Source organism: Zonotrichia leucophrys, chromosome 4 (genome assembly GCF_028769735.1).
Source record: "Zonotrichia leucophrys gambelii isolate GWCS_2022_RI chromosome 4, RI_Zleu_2.0, whole genome shotgun sequence".
In the NCBI taxonomy this organism is placed as follows: Eukaryota; Metazoa; Chordata; class Aves; order Passeriformes; family Passerellidae; genus Zonotrichia; species Zonotrichia leucophrys.
Window position 1 is genome coordinate 21,839,067 of NC_088173.1, and position 15,260 is coordinate 21,854,326.

The 15,260-nt window shown below is 37.4% G+C and overlaps 1 long non-coding RNA gene across 1 annotated transcript in view; it reads right to left on the reverse strand.

The window, feature by feature from the left end:
• LOC135447531 (uncharacterized) overlaps positions 1 to 12,905 on the reverse strand; it is a 35,813-nt gene extending 22,908 nt beyond the window's left edge. Inside the window, exons 1-2 of the long non-coding RNA XR_010440183.1 lie at positions 12,776 to 12,905; positions 6,498 to 6,632 (exon numbers count right to left, since the gene is read on the reverse strand). This is a non-coding gene — a long non-coding RNA (uncharacterized LOC135447531). The remainder of the gene's footprint in view (positions 1 to 6,497; positions 6,633 to 12,775) is intronic.
• Between the last annotated feature and the right edge of the window lie 2,355 nt (positions 12,906 to 15,260).

Here is a 15,260-nt window from a genome sequence, read left to right on the forward strand (position 1 = left end):
TTTTGGAGTCTGATTATTTTCCTCTTTCTGCTCCTTAAGAATTACTGCTTCAGCTGTGCTTTGTACCAGGACATGACATAACTGCTCCTGACTCCAGGCAGGCAGCTGTGCCACTGGATGAGATTGTCTTGCCCTGCCTGTTGAACAACCAGGCTGCTTTCTTTGGCTGTCTCAGCTTGGCTTACTTTATTTATGCTTAATGTTTGGCTTACTTTATTCTCTCTACTGACTTTTATTGATCCCTGTCAAATTTCACTCAAATTTTTATTTCAGTTGTAAAAAAGTGCAACTTTTCTAAAGAAATGTTATATTAATTTGCATTAATTTTGACCACGACTCAGGCAAATTATGTAAACTACAAGGAGCTTTAAAGCCTCCTCTGGAAATGTGCTTATGTGTTCTACATCATCACAATATTTGTTTCACCTAGGCCTCAATACATATGAAACATCTCTAGGAAATGTAAACTTATCCATAATTCATTTTGCAACATGGACAAATTGAAACAGTGTGATTGTAACAACAAGTATGCAAGAGATTCCAACACCTTCCTCTTGAGTACTTTATTGCACATTTTATAGGTTCAGAAATTTATAATCTTAAATGCCTTAGTAAAAATTTATGGATCAATTAATAAATATTAATATTTACCTAGAAATGGTATATACCAAATTTACAGGACAGGTCTACTTTAATACAACCTGTAATATTTTTCAATGTGACAGTCACTCAGTGTGGAAAGGACTGAACTGCAGTGAAAGGATACTGAGAACAGCAGTGAAAAAAATCATATACACCTTCATCTGTGCTCATTGTATTCATGTTAGAAGTCATTATATGGTTAGAAATTACTGTAGATCTCTCCTAAAATGTGGACATAAAGGGGGATTCTTTAGTGTACTGTGATGCTGATAACTACTAAAATTTATATTTTAATTGGTATCACTATATTGCTGCATTAGCTCTAATAAGGATGTTCGATACCACACTTAGAGTACAGATCCCACAGGCATCCTAGTTGAAGACTGATGTAAATGCAAGCAAGTTAGTCTGTTTCTTTTCTCCCTTCTGTCACAGTCCCTCTGGATGGCAGCTCAACCCTCGTGCTTATCAGCCGCACCTCTCAGGTCAGTGTCACCAGCAGGCCTGTTGAAAGCACACACTGCCCCACCATCCAAACCATTAGAGAAGGTTTAGTATGGCACTGGAACAGCTACAGATCCTGGGGAACACTGCTAATTACCAGCCTGCAACCAGGCTTTGTACCACTGATCATCACACCCTAGTCCATGCTATTCAGCCAGTTTTCAATCCAGCCCATGGATTCAACAACTTCTGTACGAGAATCTTACAGGAAACAACAGTGAAATAATTACTGAAATCTATTAAACAACACCTACTACTCCCTCATCATCTATCAGTACTACCATTTTACTGCACAATATTTTCATGCTGGCCAAACATTACTTCCCCTTGGTGGGTCCATGCTGACTGCTCCTGTTTTCTTGTCCTTCATGCACCTGAAATGTTCTTCAGGATTGGGTTTTCAATCACCTTCCCAGGGACTGAGGTGAGGCTGATCAGCCAAATGTTTCAGAATAGTAGTTTTTCCCAGGAGCACAGACCTGTTCTTTCAGTGATTATTTTTTACTATTAATAATATAATACTGTAAATCATTTTTTTCTGCTCAAATTAATTAATACCAAAGCTTGTTCATTTCTTGTTTTAAAATACTTTTTGTCTCACTCTGGTTAGATGCAAAAAGCATTTTTATATTATGGAGCTAGTTAAGAAATTTCAGCATGAATACCTTTGTTTGCACAAAAAAAAAAAAAAAAAAAAAAAATCATGGTCCATAGCCTTACTCACACACACAGAAGCTTTAAATATTTGTGTAAACAAAAAGTACTTTCCCTGAATTATTATTGCAAAATTGAGCAAATAAAGGTGGATTCCTTGCTGAGTCATAGAGAAATTAGACCTTGTAAAAAATACTAATGATCAAAATTCTTATTATACCTTAGTCAAGGTAGAAATCCTCTGAATTTAGCCATTTACTATATGCTCTGGACTTGATTTCTGTGTATCTTATTACCTCAATACCAGTGTAAAATGTTCTTTTACCTGAAAGAAGTTGGAATTTCTAATTCTAATCCTCAGCATTTCTAAAGCCAGAGAGACTTGTCTGTCAAAAATTATCTGTTAGGTATTAAACCATTTTATTTAAATCTCAGCTCTAGATCAGTAAATGTGTAAATTTTATAATTTGAGAAAATTCCATTGATGTGTCCACCCAGTTTGTCATGCAATTCCTGGACCACAGAATTTCTGGGTATATATTTTGAACAGACATTCAAAGATCTATCTTACTTTGCACAGCCCAAGAGGTACATAAATGTAATAGAAAAAATAAAAAAAAAACCTAAATATCATGCCTGCCAGAGCAAGCTAGGAAAGAATTTTTATTATTTAAAATTACTGTCTCTCTCTATGAAATTAATCTTTCAAAGCAGAAAGGAGGGAAGACAGGAAGAAGAATCAGAGAGGGTTAATAAGAGTGATTTGGGGAAGGTGGAAGTTCAGGGCTTTATCAAGTATTGAATTACCAAATGTGAAAAAATCTCCAGCAAAGATGGAATGAGCAAATTTTTCTCTGTCGTGATCTGTAAGCTAATAGAAGTATTTACTTGAGACAGATGTAAGAGATTTAACCTGCTATTGTGAGCAAAGCACATTTTGTGTGTGATTCTCTCACCTACCAAGTAGACACTGTGGGCATCACTGCATTAACTGGCGGGTGAGTCTGAGTCTTTACTCCTCTCCTCATTTCAGGTCCACCCAAGCCTGCTACATACATGGAAATTACTGACTGATAGTCTGTTTCACTAAGGCAGCTAAATGTTTTCCTGAGAATAAAAGTCTCAGTTTTGTGTACTGCATAGAAACCTTGTTTGTGTGTCCCCCTTTTTTCAAACAGACATCATCACACAGGTGGGGGAGGAGATTTCTGCCACTCCTCTCCAGAAAAGAGCTCATATTTATTTCTTAAATCATAGCATTACTTACATTAATTACCTCCCAGTTATAACTGATCCTTAAGACTACACTTTCTCTGATCCTAAATCAGTCTCTCTTTCTTTGTAAATCTTTCTGAGACTTTGAATACTACTAAAAAATGTAGGCTTCATCCAACTTTTTAAGGAGCTTCCCCTGATACCAGTGCAATGAAGCTTACACCATTTTTTCTGGGTATCACCTACATTATCCCACATCCTAGTCTTCTGATGGAGACTGGCATACAGCACAAGTACTTGCATTGTGCAAATGCCTTAATCCTGAAATAGAACACTGGGCACTGCTGACAAATTCACAGCACCCTGGGTGCAATGTGCACTCCTTGGAACCAGTTTGGCACCGGGGAGCTTCTCGCTTCATGCAAGGTTCACAAACCTGACAGCTATTCTCAAAAAGCTGTCAGTTACCTTTGGCTGTTCACACTACATGGGTTGTAGTTAAAATTACTCAATTTTACTTTGCTTTAGGTGAATACAAGTCTCCAAGCTCACAGTGTTCAGGCCCTAATCAGTGTTGAGGAAAACCATTTTAGTAGCAGAGTTCACAGAGATGTATCTTGGGAACAGCTTCTACTTCTTGGTCTAATGTGGCAACATTGGTTATTGGTAACAAAATTGATTGGCCTTATAAGGGAAATTAATAGGCCATGAAAGTGAAGAAAGGAAAACTGTACACTTTAGTTAGCTGTCAAATAAAATAGATTGAAAGTTCCTTCTGAAGGGAGAAAAACACTTTAATGAAGGCGTCTATGCTTCAGGGTGGCAGACGATTCAGAAAAATAAAAAGAATAAATTAATTAGTAGTAATTAAAGACAGACAGACTCTTTTAATGTTTCTACCCCATTTTTCTCTCCTTTTTTTTTTCATTGCAGAATTGTAAGTGCAACTCTAAGTGCTATAAGCTATTGCAAAATCCCTGTGAAACACAGTATTACATTGCAGATTTCTTAAACTGCAGACAAAAATATTCTAATAGTATATCAGCTGTGGTCTGAACTACTGCACCATGCAACAATACCATAATTCCAAACAGTACTTCTGAGGTCAGTAAGGTTAAAGTATGCAGTGATTAGTTCCACAACACAACAGGGAGTCAAAGATTTTCAGAATGACAATAAAATATTTTGATTTTGTCAGTATGATGAAGACAAAAAAACAACACAAATAAAAATTAAATATTTTTTTCCAGTTGTATTACCTGGCTAGAAGGGATTGGAAACCACTGTATTTAATGCTTCCCTACAGCATTGAAGTACTGAAATCGACAACCCAATGGCTGATTTCTTCCTGACTCTGTTCCTATACAGAAAATTAAAATAACATTTTTTCACAGAGTAATTATTACCAGTGAGAGAGATGAGGGATCTCCATGGTCAGTAAATAAAACACATATTTTGGTGCTGAAACATTAAGTAAAATGTTTGGTTCAGATAATCAGTTGAACATCATATAGAAAAGCACTTTGGCAGACAGATGGATCTAGAAAGTTTATCTGCCTGTTGCTGAGCAGTCTGTGCTCACCAGTAATCAAGAGCTTAGATCAAACTCTGTGAATGGCCACAATACATCATTCTAATTAGCATTTAATTCTAGGTGGTTGTGTTCATTTTATTATATTTCTTAACTGCTATTGCATTGCTATACAGACAGCTTTTATATGTTTTCTTGCTACTTTCCCTCATTACATACTCCTCAGATGAATGTAAATGTGGTAAAGGCCGCAGTTTTTCATACTAATGAACAACACAAAGTATTGAGAAACATCTGAGTTGTTGCCAAATGAATTTCAAACTCAGTGTTGCTTAATTACATTTTATCTCACTATGAAAACTCTTCTGTCACAGACAATGATGACTGTGTGGGGCTGAAGGGAGGCACCAGAATGGGACTTCTATCACATTTTACCAAACATGGGGCACCCTCTCAGCATCATGACTGCTGTGGTTTGATTGTGTTTGCCCTTCTACACATACAGGTGTTCTTTCAGTGTGCCCAGCTTCTCAAATGTCTGTAGAAAGAACCTGAAGTTGTAACAATCTCTGCATTCCTGTCTGATGCTCTCAACAGCTGTGAGGAAAAGCCTACTAACTTTGAATAATGAAGAGCCCATAGCAAGACAATCTACTCTCACACTGCAGAAGCTTCCTTTCAAACAAGGGGAGTTCTAGACCTGTCACTAGGTTAGAAAACATTATGATCTGTATCTAAATATTATTCATTCATTCATTCCTTTTAGGTTGATATACTTAGCTTGAACATATAAATATTCCTTAATAGCACAACTGAAGTTCTGTCATGATGACACTAAAGCTAAGGAAAATTCTGTTTTGATAAGTGGTTTCTTGTTTCCAAGCACAAGTTCCTGCATTTGCTGCAACTCTGGCTCACCTCTTTCAACAGTAACTAATGGCATCAGTTAACTGACACAGTTACCTTACATATTTTTACAACACTCACTAAAATTGCTTAAAGTACTTGCTTCATTTTCCCCTTTTTATCTTCAGGAACCCTGTATGATTACAGTACATGCAACTAATTTTACTATGCAGAAAACATGAAAATTCTGAAGGTTACCCACAGCAACAAATGTATATCAAAGAAATGTATATAATGATATTTGTTGCTGTAAAATAAGGTACAAGAAAACAAATTCCCATTTGCCAAAGTGTGCATGCAGCAAGAATGTGAATCCACATCCACTTACATCTTTTTTGAAAGTCTGAAAATCAGTGATTAGAACAGAGGTTAATACAAAAATTCCACTTCAGAGTGGTATTTGACCCAACCTTTCATCCTACTGAGTTTCAATAGGCATAATGATGTGTCTAACTGTGGTGTATATCAGAACTGTGACAATTTATACTATATATAGGTCTTTGCAATGAAGAAAATAAAGCATAAATGTTGTATTATTTAAACAACAACAAATTCTCTTCATGTATACAAAAGATATTATAAAGTAAACTTATGAAATACAAAGGTAGTTCCTCATAAATCTTCAGTATTAGTCATGAACACCAGACTTATGGACTTCAGAAATATTTTTCTTTCCAATTCTATGAAATTTTTCTTTTAATGATGAAGTAATAGGTTCAAAAACTTGTTGCTATGGAAATGAGGAGCGGGGGGGGGGGGGGGGGGGGAAGAAATCACAAACAAACTCAAAGGTCATAAAATCCCTAAAACCAGTCCTTTCTTACTTCACAAGGGTCACTATCAGGTCACAGTTCTATCTAGTTCTCAGGTAAACAAAGGAACATTTCATTCCTTTGCAGGAGCACAAATACTCAACCTGTGAGAAACTAATGGCAAGAGCTATGCTGCACCAGACATGACTAGACTAGACTTGCTACCATCACCTCATTTTACTGCAAAGTCAGTACAGTGTCCACTCCATAGAAATGTTGTCCAGGTCACTTACTTTTAGGCGATATTCACAGTGAGGACTGTAGCTTTCTGCATTATTTCAGTTACTCAGGGTCCAGCAGAGCTTCTATTAACATCAATGTCTGAATTCACATGTACTTCAAGGACAGCTGGAGCCATGATCTGTTAACTAGAATGAAGGAGCTAAATGTACACAGGAGGAAAAAAAATTACTCTGGGACTTCAGGTGTTACTCATTGTTTCTGGTAGCACTTGGGACTATATAACATATAAAATGATTCCACATTTATGGGACTTTGTCTCCCCACCACCCACATAGACCTACAATTTTTTTTTCATTTTTAAATGCAATGTTAACACTTAAAATCATTAATTAGAGTCTAATAAAATTTGTTAATATGCTGTTACTATATGTTACTAAAAGAGAATATATTTAAGAAAAAAAACTTAAGTAGCTCCCTATTCCTTAGAGATAACCATTTTGGAGGTTTGGTGAAGGTTTTTGAAGATTTCCTCATTTTGGAGCAATCCACCTTTGTTGTATTTAGTTATTTATTATGGAGTTACTAAAAATACAGTACAGAACAATGACAGCAGAATTTGCTACCATGAAAAATGACAACCCTTTTCTCATTAAAAAGACACTGGCTGCTAATCTGTGTGTATAAATACTTCTTGATGTCTGTGGCAAAATGACATTTGAAAGATTATTTCTCCACTTGTAAATGACGACTTGGCATCTAAAATTACAGTAAAACAGGAAAACACCCTAGAACCAAAATGCAAGTCTGTATAGCCTAAGTAAAAAACAAAGCAAGGAAAAAAACCAACAAAACCCCCCGAGATATTATTTGGTTTTTGCTAACCCCTTTTCAATTATTCTCTGCCCAGGTCACATCTCCCTTAGTATGGAACAGGTTAATACACATCTCTGGCCCTGATCAAGTTATTAAAAGTCTGACATTCTGCTGGTATTTGAGATTATGTGTACCCATTCCTGCCCTCACACCTTTCCTTCTCCAGGCCTAATCTATTGTTGAATAAACAATACAGTCCCCTGCTGTTAAACTACAAAGCATTTTTCTGACACTGTATTAAAGCAGAGTGAGGCAAACCACTGCAGAGTTACAAAGCATATCTAGGTACCAGCTAGTTCAGACTAGAAATTCGTTTGCTGTGGTGATGGGTTGCTGTGTCACAGAGGCAGCAGCTCATGCAGAAGGGCGCACAGTGGGGGCAGAAGCTCTGGGGAGAGCAGCACATGCGCTGCTCAGTGGCACTGGAGACACTGCAGGGCTCAGTCCCCACCCCACTGGAGCAATTCCCCAGCACATCTGGGGCCTCACCTCGAGTACAGATGCATCTCTTCAGGTCTGGGGCTGCAGGGGTGCCCGGGCTCTCCTACTGAGGCTGGGCTAGCAAGAGGAGTGCACCGGCAGAAGGTGTGTCTGGCCAAGTAAACAAGCAGGGACGAGAGATCAGCACACTGCGAGTTTGTCTCCTTGATCCTGATGGGGACTCACTGATTCTGCGGGTCAACAGCAGCTTCACTGTGACCATGGGACTGTTTGAGGATTGAGAACTGCTGGAAAGAGACAGAACCCACCTTTCAAAGAGGGAAAAAATCATCTTTGTCAGCAGGCTGTGCAAGCAAGTGGGAAGAGCTTTAAAGTAGGAAAAATGGGACAAAGTCCCCAGTCAGTAATTAAATGAGGAAATGGTGGACTAGGCTGGCAAGCAAGGGTTCCAGGGAGATGTGGACTGGAATATCCTTATTATGAAAAAAATTCTTAAAAAGTTGAAAGGGGTCCATTTTAAGCACAGGCACAGAACTAAAGGAGTACCTGAAAGCAAAGACAGTATCGTGGGGAACACACTCATACCTTTTCTGGAAATGAGCATGGCTGGGTGCCTCTCTGAAGTGCCTGTATAGTAACACTTGAAACAGGGGAACAAATGAAGAAATAGAGGTCAGTGTGTAGCTGCAGGGCTGTGAAAGCATCCTAGAGGTGAGGTAAGAATTCACTCAACTGAAGTGCTGCAGTTGATGGAGGCATGTCCCACTTTAGGGACATTTAAGTACAGGCCAGGATGGCACAAAGGGAAAGTCATTTTATGGGAGTGAATGCATAAAGATCTTCTTTGTGATGAATGAGGAGCTAGCTGAGACCTCAGGGATCAGGATTAGAGGTCAAACCAAAGTTGTTAGCACAACTGTGTGTGTCTGCTACAGGACACCTGATCAGGAAAATGCAGACAAAACCTTCACATAATTTCATTTTTTCAAGCCATGATACTCATGGGAAGCTTGAATAACCTCAGTATCTCCTGGAGAAACAACACAGAAGAGCAGCAGCACTCCAAGAGATGTAGAAGTAGTCTACACAAAGAGTTAATACTAGGGCAAAGAGTCTTTAACATCTTCATTAATTAATTGGAGAATGAGATAGTATTAGATGCTCAGCAAATTTAAACATGATAAAAAACTGAGAGAAGCAATTGATAAACCAAATTGATAAAAGGGGTGCTGATAATGAAAAGGATCTCAACAAGCTGAAAAAATGGGCTGACAGGAATCTCAAAGTACAGCAAACAGAAAAATAAATTCCTGCACCTGCAAAATAATAACCCACATACCAGTACATGCTGCAGGCTGGTTGAAAAACTGCTTTGTCAGAAAGGATCTTGGGGTCCTGTTAGACAACTGAAAATCAACCAAGGTCCATGTGCCCTTGTGCTATAGAAGGCCAAGAACCTCCTGAACTGGATTAGGAAGAAGTGGGAGGGCTGTTCAGCCTAGTGAGATGCATCTGGAGTACTGTGCCTAGGTCTGGTCTCCACAGAAAACAGGGATATATTGGAGAGGGTCCAGCAGAGGGCAGCAAAGGTGATTAAGAGACTGGAGCCTCTGTCACATGAAGAGAGACTGAAAGTGCTGGGACTGCTTAAACTGAAGAAATAATGGCCCAGAGGAGATGTTTTAGATATTTGTAAATACCTAATGGGGGAAGAATAGAAAATGCAGCCAAACTTTTCCTCATGGGACCCAATGATTGGACAAGAAAGCACAGACTTGAACAGAGAAAAATCTGCTTAAGTGCTAGAAAAAGCTGCTTTTTTTTTTCCCAACAGGTTGTCCAGAGAGGGAGTGGAGTCTGCCTCCTGGCAATATTCAAAATGTGGTCAGATATAACCCTGAACAAACAGCCCTAGGTGTCCCTGCTTTGGGATGGAGTTTCAACCAGATGATCCAAAGGCGCCAACCTCACCTGTTCTGTGTTTCTGTGATACAGCAACCATGGTGATAATACATTGGCTGCCAGGGGGCACCTAGAACTGTGTGAGGAGCACAAGCAAATCTGGCGCCTGGAAAAACATATCGACATCTGTAAATCTATAGGTATGAAAATATTATATCTGAAAATAAATATTGTGAGAAACTGTGATGTAGATTATAGTGGTAATTTGTTTAAATTATTCTCGGGTCTGCAGAAAATGGTAAAGGCAAAATGGGAAAGAAGGAGAAAATTTTACGAGTCGTCGCTAAACGAGACACAATCAGCAGTTTTAGTTTATCAGCTGTCATGACAGCAATAAAAATAAAGGATATAATAGGGTATATTTTATCACAAGTATTTTCCCTTATATATGCATTACTATGTAGAAGAGATACTGACTGTCAAAAAGATGCTGATTTCTCCCTTTGTCCTTCAGCATGCCTATATTTTATGAATTTTCCGTTGTCACCAGTCTCAAGGTTTACTTGATGCTGCTTTTTACTATGCACAGTTCAAGGAAGATGCCAAACTCTCTGAGTTTTTTGTGAGATAAATATATACATATTTATATATAAATATATATATTTATGTATAAATATATATATTTATATACACACATTTATGTAAATGTGTGTATGTGAGCACATGCTTGTGTGTGTGTGTGTATATATATATAGTGTCTATATATATATATATAGTGTATATACATATATATGTGTGTGACAAGCATAATACTAAATCTTACTGGCCAGCAGCTAAGTACATTTCTATAAGATAAAGACATATATTTTTACATTAAAAAATTTAAAATATATAGTATAGATAATTTATATAACATGTAACAAATTTCTGAATTTTTTCATCATCAGTTCTACCGAATACCACATATTTCTTAGCTATAGAAATATTTAATGACACAATTCCACAGGATAATTGCAATATGTTCAAAAGAATGCTTTTTAGCAGGGTTCACTACAACAAAAGATACATCAAAAAAAGCCTTTTCCTTCTCTTTATCCTTTTTAATCTCTACCATTCAGTCATTAGGCCAGCTTCTCTTTTCCCTTTTTCCAGATTTTTATCTTTGTAGTCAGTCTGCCATGTTCTTATGGTCTTTCATCATAGAGCATTGCACCCTCTTGCTTAATCTCTTTAGAATCAGGACTATCAGAACTAAATGTAGCTTTCAAAACAACTTGATAACATCAAAGTTGTACCCCTTTCCTATGCACACTAGCAAGATATGATTGTGAGATCAACTCCTACAAGTTGTGTCAATACTTAATGAGCGACTCGCAGGGTTTTTTATGCACACATCCAGTGAGCATTAAAGCTGGAATTTCTATCACCTGGGATCTTCAGGTGTCAACCCTGTTTTAGAGTTGCATCACTTTCAGCTTGCAGTGTACAAGCACTGCTAATTCACCTTGAAAAGAGAAAACCTGGACAGAGTGCAACTTGCACTTCTGTTGTCCTTTTTGCCTCTCACCTTCAAGAATGCAGTTGACACCCTAGCAATTACAGAGTTCCCCTTACATCCTATACCCCATGCAGAGCTGAAGCCACTTGATACCTGCCCATGGCCTTCCTCCAAATTCCTGGCCCTCCATTTAATGCCTTGCACACCCTAGGAACGCGCTGCTTGAACAGAGAAATGCTTGCTAGCTGTCTTCAGAGGGTGCATATAAGCACTCATAAATTGGCTAAGATTCTGCACATTGGCTTTATATGTGTGCACTCTACCTCACCACTAATGACCAAAGCCACAGCACAGACTAAAGCACACAAAAAACTTAATACTTTCACATTTCCAACAATCTAGGAAATTATCACATAAAAAATGTGTTCTCTCAGCAGTAAGTGCATGTTTGATGGAAAGCCATGCACAGACAGTCAGTGTTGCAGGAACAGGAAACCAATCAAGTGAGGTCCATATGGATTATACTGTGAGCACAGCAGGATGCAGAGCAGAGACTAAGTGCCATATGGAGTGGAGATGGTGAGCCCATCTGGGTGTTTTTGTTACAAAGGAGACCCACGACTTCATTATACCCATTCTGAGCTTCAAATTAAAGACATCTTAAAGACATTTGAATTATTTTTATTTCTACTGCAATTCATTTGTATGTGTATGCAATACACATTACATGGAAGCTTGTGGGCTTCTGTTATAAAGATCAAATCTCTACTGGTGAGATTCAACAATGTACACTCAGATTTAAAATTTCCTCAGCAGTCAGTAGCAAGAGATGGCAAAAAAAGCTCTACTACCATGGGAACAGAACAGGCAGAAAATTATGTAAGAGCACAGCTATGCCCCTAATTCATTTTAAACTCCAGAGGGGAATTAATCTGCAATTATTCTCAACTTGTTACCTTTCTTACTCTTACTTTTCTAGTTTCAGTATTTGAGCTTGGTATGTGGACTCAGACATGTAGCAAGGAAAAGGGAAGAGGATGAAAAGATAACTCAGTGATCAAATGCTCTGCAGTGTGCCCCTTGGGTGTCCCATCCTGGGGAATAATAAAACTCCTTATGCAGGAAAAGCCAAAAACATTTTTTTATCAGTGACTCTTTTTCAAGGAGTGTAGTGATGGGACAGGATGAGGGCTAACAGTTATCAACTGAAAGCAGGTAGATTTAGGTTACAGATTAAGAAGAAATTCTTCACCATAAAGACTTCACCATGATGCCCTGGAACATGCTACTGAGAGAAGCTGAGGCTGTCCCAACCTTGGAAATGAACGAGGCCAGGTTGGATAGGGCTTGGAGCAGCCTGGTTCAGCAGAAAGTGTCCCTGCCCATGCAAGGAGGTTTGGAACCAAATGATCTTTGGTCTCCAACCCAAACCATTCTGTAATTCCTCAAATAATAAAGGAAAACCTTGTTCCTCTAAAACCTGGAATGTACTTTTGTACATAGATTCACAAAAAATGTCCTCTATTTTAATTTGTGCTGCAGCAGAATCACACACTTAGTTACATGTCTCAGCTGAACTTTTAAAACCAGCATATCAGACACTCAAGCACTTACCTGATCATGCTCTGAGTCTTATTTAGTGTCTTTTTTGTAGCTGAAGTAGGATTTACCTTCAAAAACAAACAGGAGTGATACCTCAGCCACTTCATTAATATAGGGGCTAAAAATATACATTTGCTATTTCAGCCCAGGGTATATACAACCTATTTTAAAACGTTCAGTTCTTAGCTTTATCCTCTTTTCACAAGCTCTACCCACCATCAAAGAGAACAAAGGCCCTGAACAAACCTGGCAATCATTATACTCATTTACTCCAATGGTTAACCACATAATCCTGTTAGTGTACCTTCTTGGCCCGCTTTCAAGGATTTAATCAGTTGCTTAGAGACCTGAAGACATCCCAACAAGAATAAAATGTTTCTTGAGGAGTTTTCCAACCAAGAATATTTGTGTCTGTGATACATACAGTGCCCTGAATTGAAGCCATATATCTTCATTCAGAATATGCTAGGAACTTCCTTCCTTTTCCAACCTTAAATTGTTTTTCTGCTTATGGATCAAACTGTATGCAAAACAATTCACCAACTTAAAAAAAAAATCACCAAATGAAACTGTTATATCCAGCTACAAACTTTATTCTGATTTTCAAATGACCAGACTGCTTTTGCCAGCCCAAGGGCAGCAAGAACTCTCTGTCTTGAACTTGTCATTTCAATGTGCTTGATAAATGGGACTGGACAGTAACAAGAAGCTGGAGCCTTTGGAATTTGGCTCTATGAAAACTTCTAATACAGTAGAAGAGTCAAATAGTTGACACTTTTGCAGACATATATCAGAAGAAACAATAGATCTACTTTCAACATGACAGTGTTGCTTCATATATACACAACTCCAAGAACAGTTATAGGATTGTAACCTTGAGGCACTGTAAGTTTTGTTTCACAAAAACACCCCAAAAACTTATTTTCTCTTTCATAAAATAAATAATTTAGTAAACTGGAATTAAATTTGTGCTGTAATAAGAATATGGACACTGTTCTTATGCACAGGTTTTCTGTAGCAACAAGACCCATCACAGCAATTTAGGACATCTATATGTGAATATGTATGCTATTTCTAGTCTGTTACAAAAGTGACCAGCATACCACAGTAAACCATTTAAATGTGAGTGATTCCATTAAAAGCAGCTGTCATTCTCAAAACCTGGAAAGTAAGTTATTTTCTGTAGCTGTACATATTGTTACTGGCTTTGAGAACAATGATATCCACACTTTCTAGCCTTTAAGCAGATTCCATTGGACCAAGAATATTCTCTCATCTGTTTCTTGACTCTTAATAAATTATCTACCTACAGTAAGTTTTTTCCTTTATCATTGTTGATCTGATGCAGGCCAGAGGATTGCAGTTTAGCCTGAATCCTCTGAAGTAACTGGATATAGACTCTGGTGGGATTTGCATCAAAGATAAGGAATATTCACCATACAATAATTAAAAAGCCCCAGCGACATAGAACACATTTACATGGCAATATATTTGTACTGCAAGTTAAAATCTGCATCTCTTATGTTTTTCTATAATCTTAATTTCGACTATAATATTTAGTAATTTTTCTTGTAAAATATCTTTCCAGAAAGTATCTTTCCACTTTATTAAAGTTTTCTTTAGTATTTTAAATGTCAGGTGAATGTCTTTTTTCCCAAAATTCATTTTCATCTATAAAACATTTATAATTATTTTTTTCTGAAAGTACCAAAATTTATTACCATGTCAGTAAATACCTGCAAGAGGTTAACAAAAATTTTCTATGAAAGCATCATATTCTTCTGCATGCAGTTTTTTCCCACTGCTTCAATCTAATATTTTACATTTGCTATTGATTGTTCTCTGTATTTCATATTACCTGAGTCTAGCCATCTAGATTTTTGTTCATTTCTTTTTAAAACTACAAAACAAAAAGAAAGTTCACTCTTCAGCAAATATAGCTAAACAAGAAATCATTTGGAGCATTTTCATGTCTAAGACAATGGAAAAGCAAGTCCTCAAAGAAACCAGAACTTGCCTTCCGAGGCAAAGCCACAGAAGGAGAAAAAATGACCCAAACCAGAGAGAAGTTTAACTTGCATAAGCTCTTTATCAGTGGATATGAACAAAGATTCCTATCATAATTTGAAAAGTAGGAATTACTCAACTAAAATAAAAAGAGATGCATTTTCATTCTGGCAAATACTATAAGCACAGAAATTTACCATGATTTAATAATTAATTACAGAATTAATATGGATTGAAGTTTTGATGGACATACTCTGTAAGTATCATCCCTCAAACTGACCTCTTTCAAGGACAGAACAACCTCTTTTAAGTCTATCACACTGTATGGAATATCCTGTTCTTGATTTCACCAATGTAGACAGATGGAGAATGGCTTCTCAGTCTTACTCCCTTTAAATATGTAGGAATTATATACACTCTTTTAGACAGAGCCCTGTATGTAGGGTTTTTCATTTACTTATCTTAATAATTCCTAGAGTTTTCTCAGTGT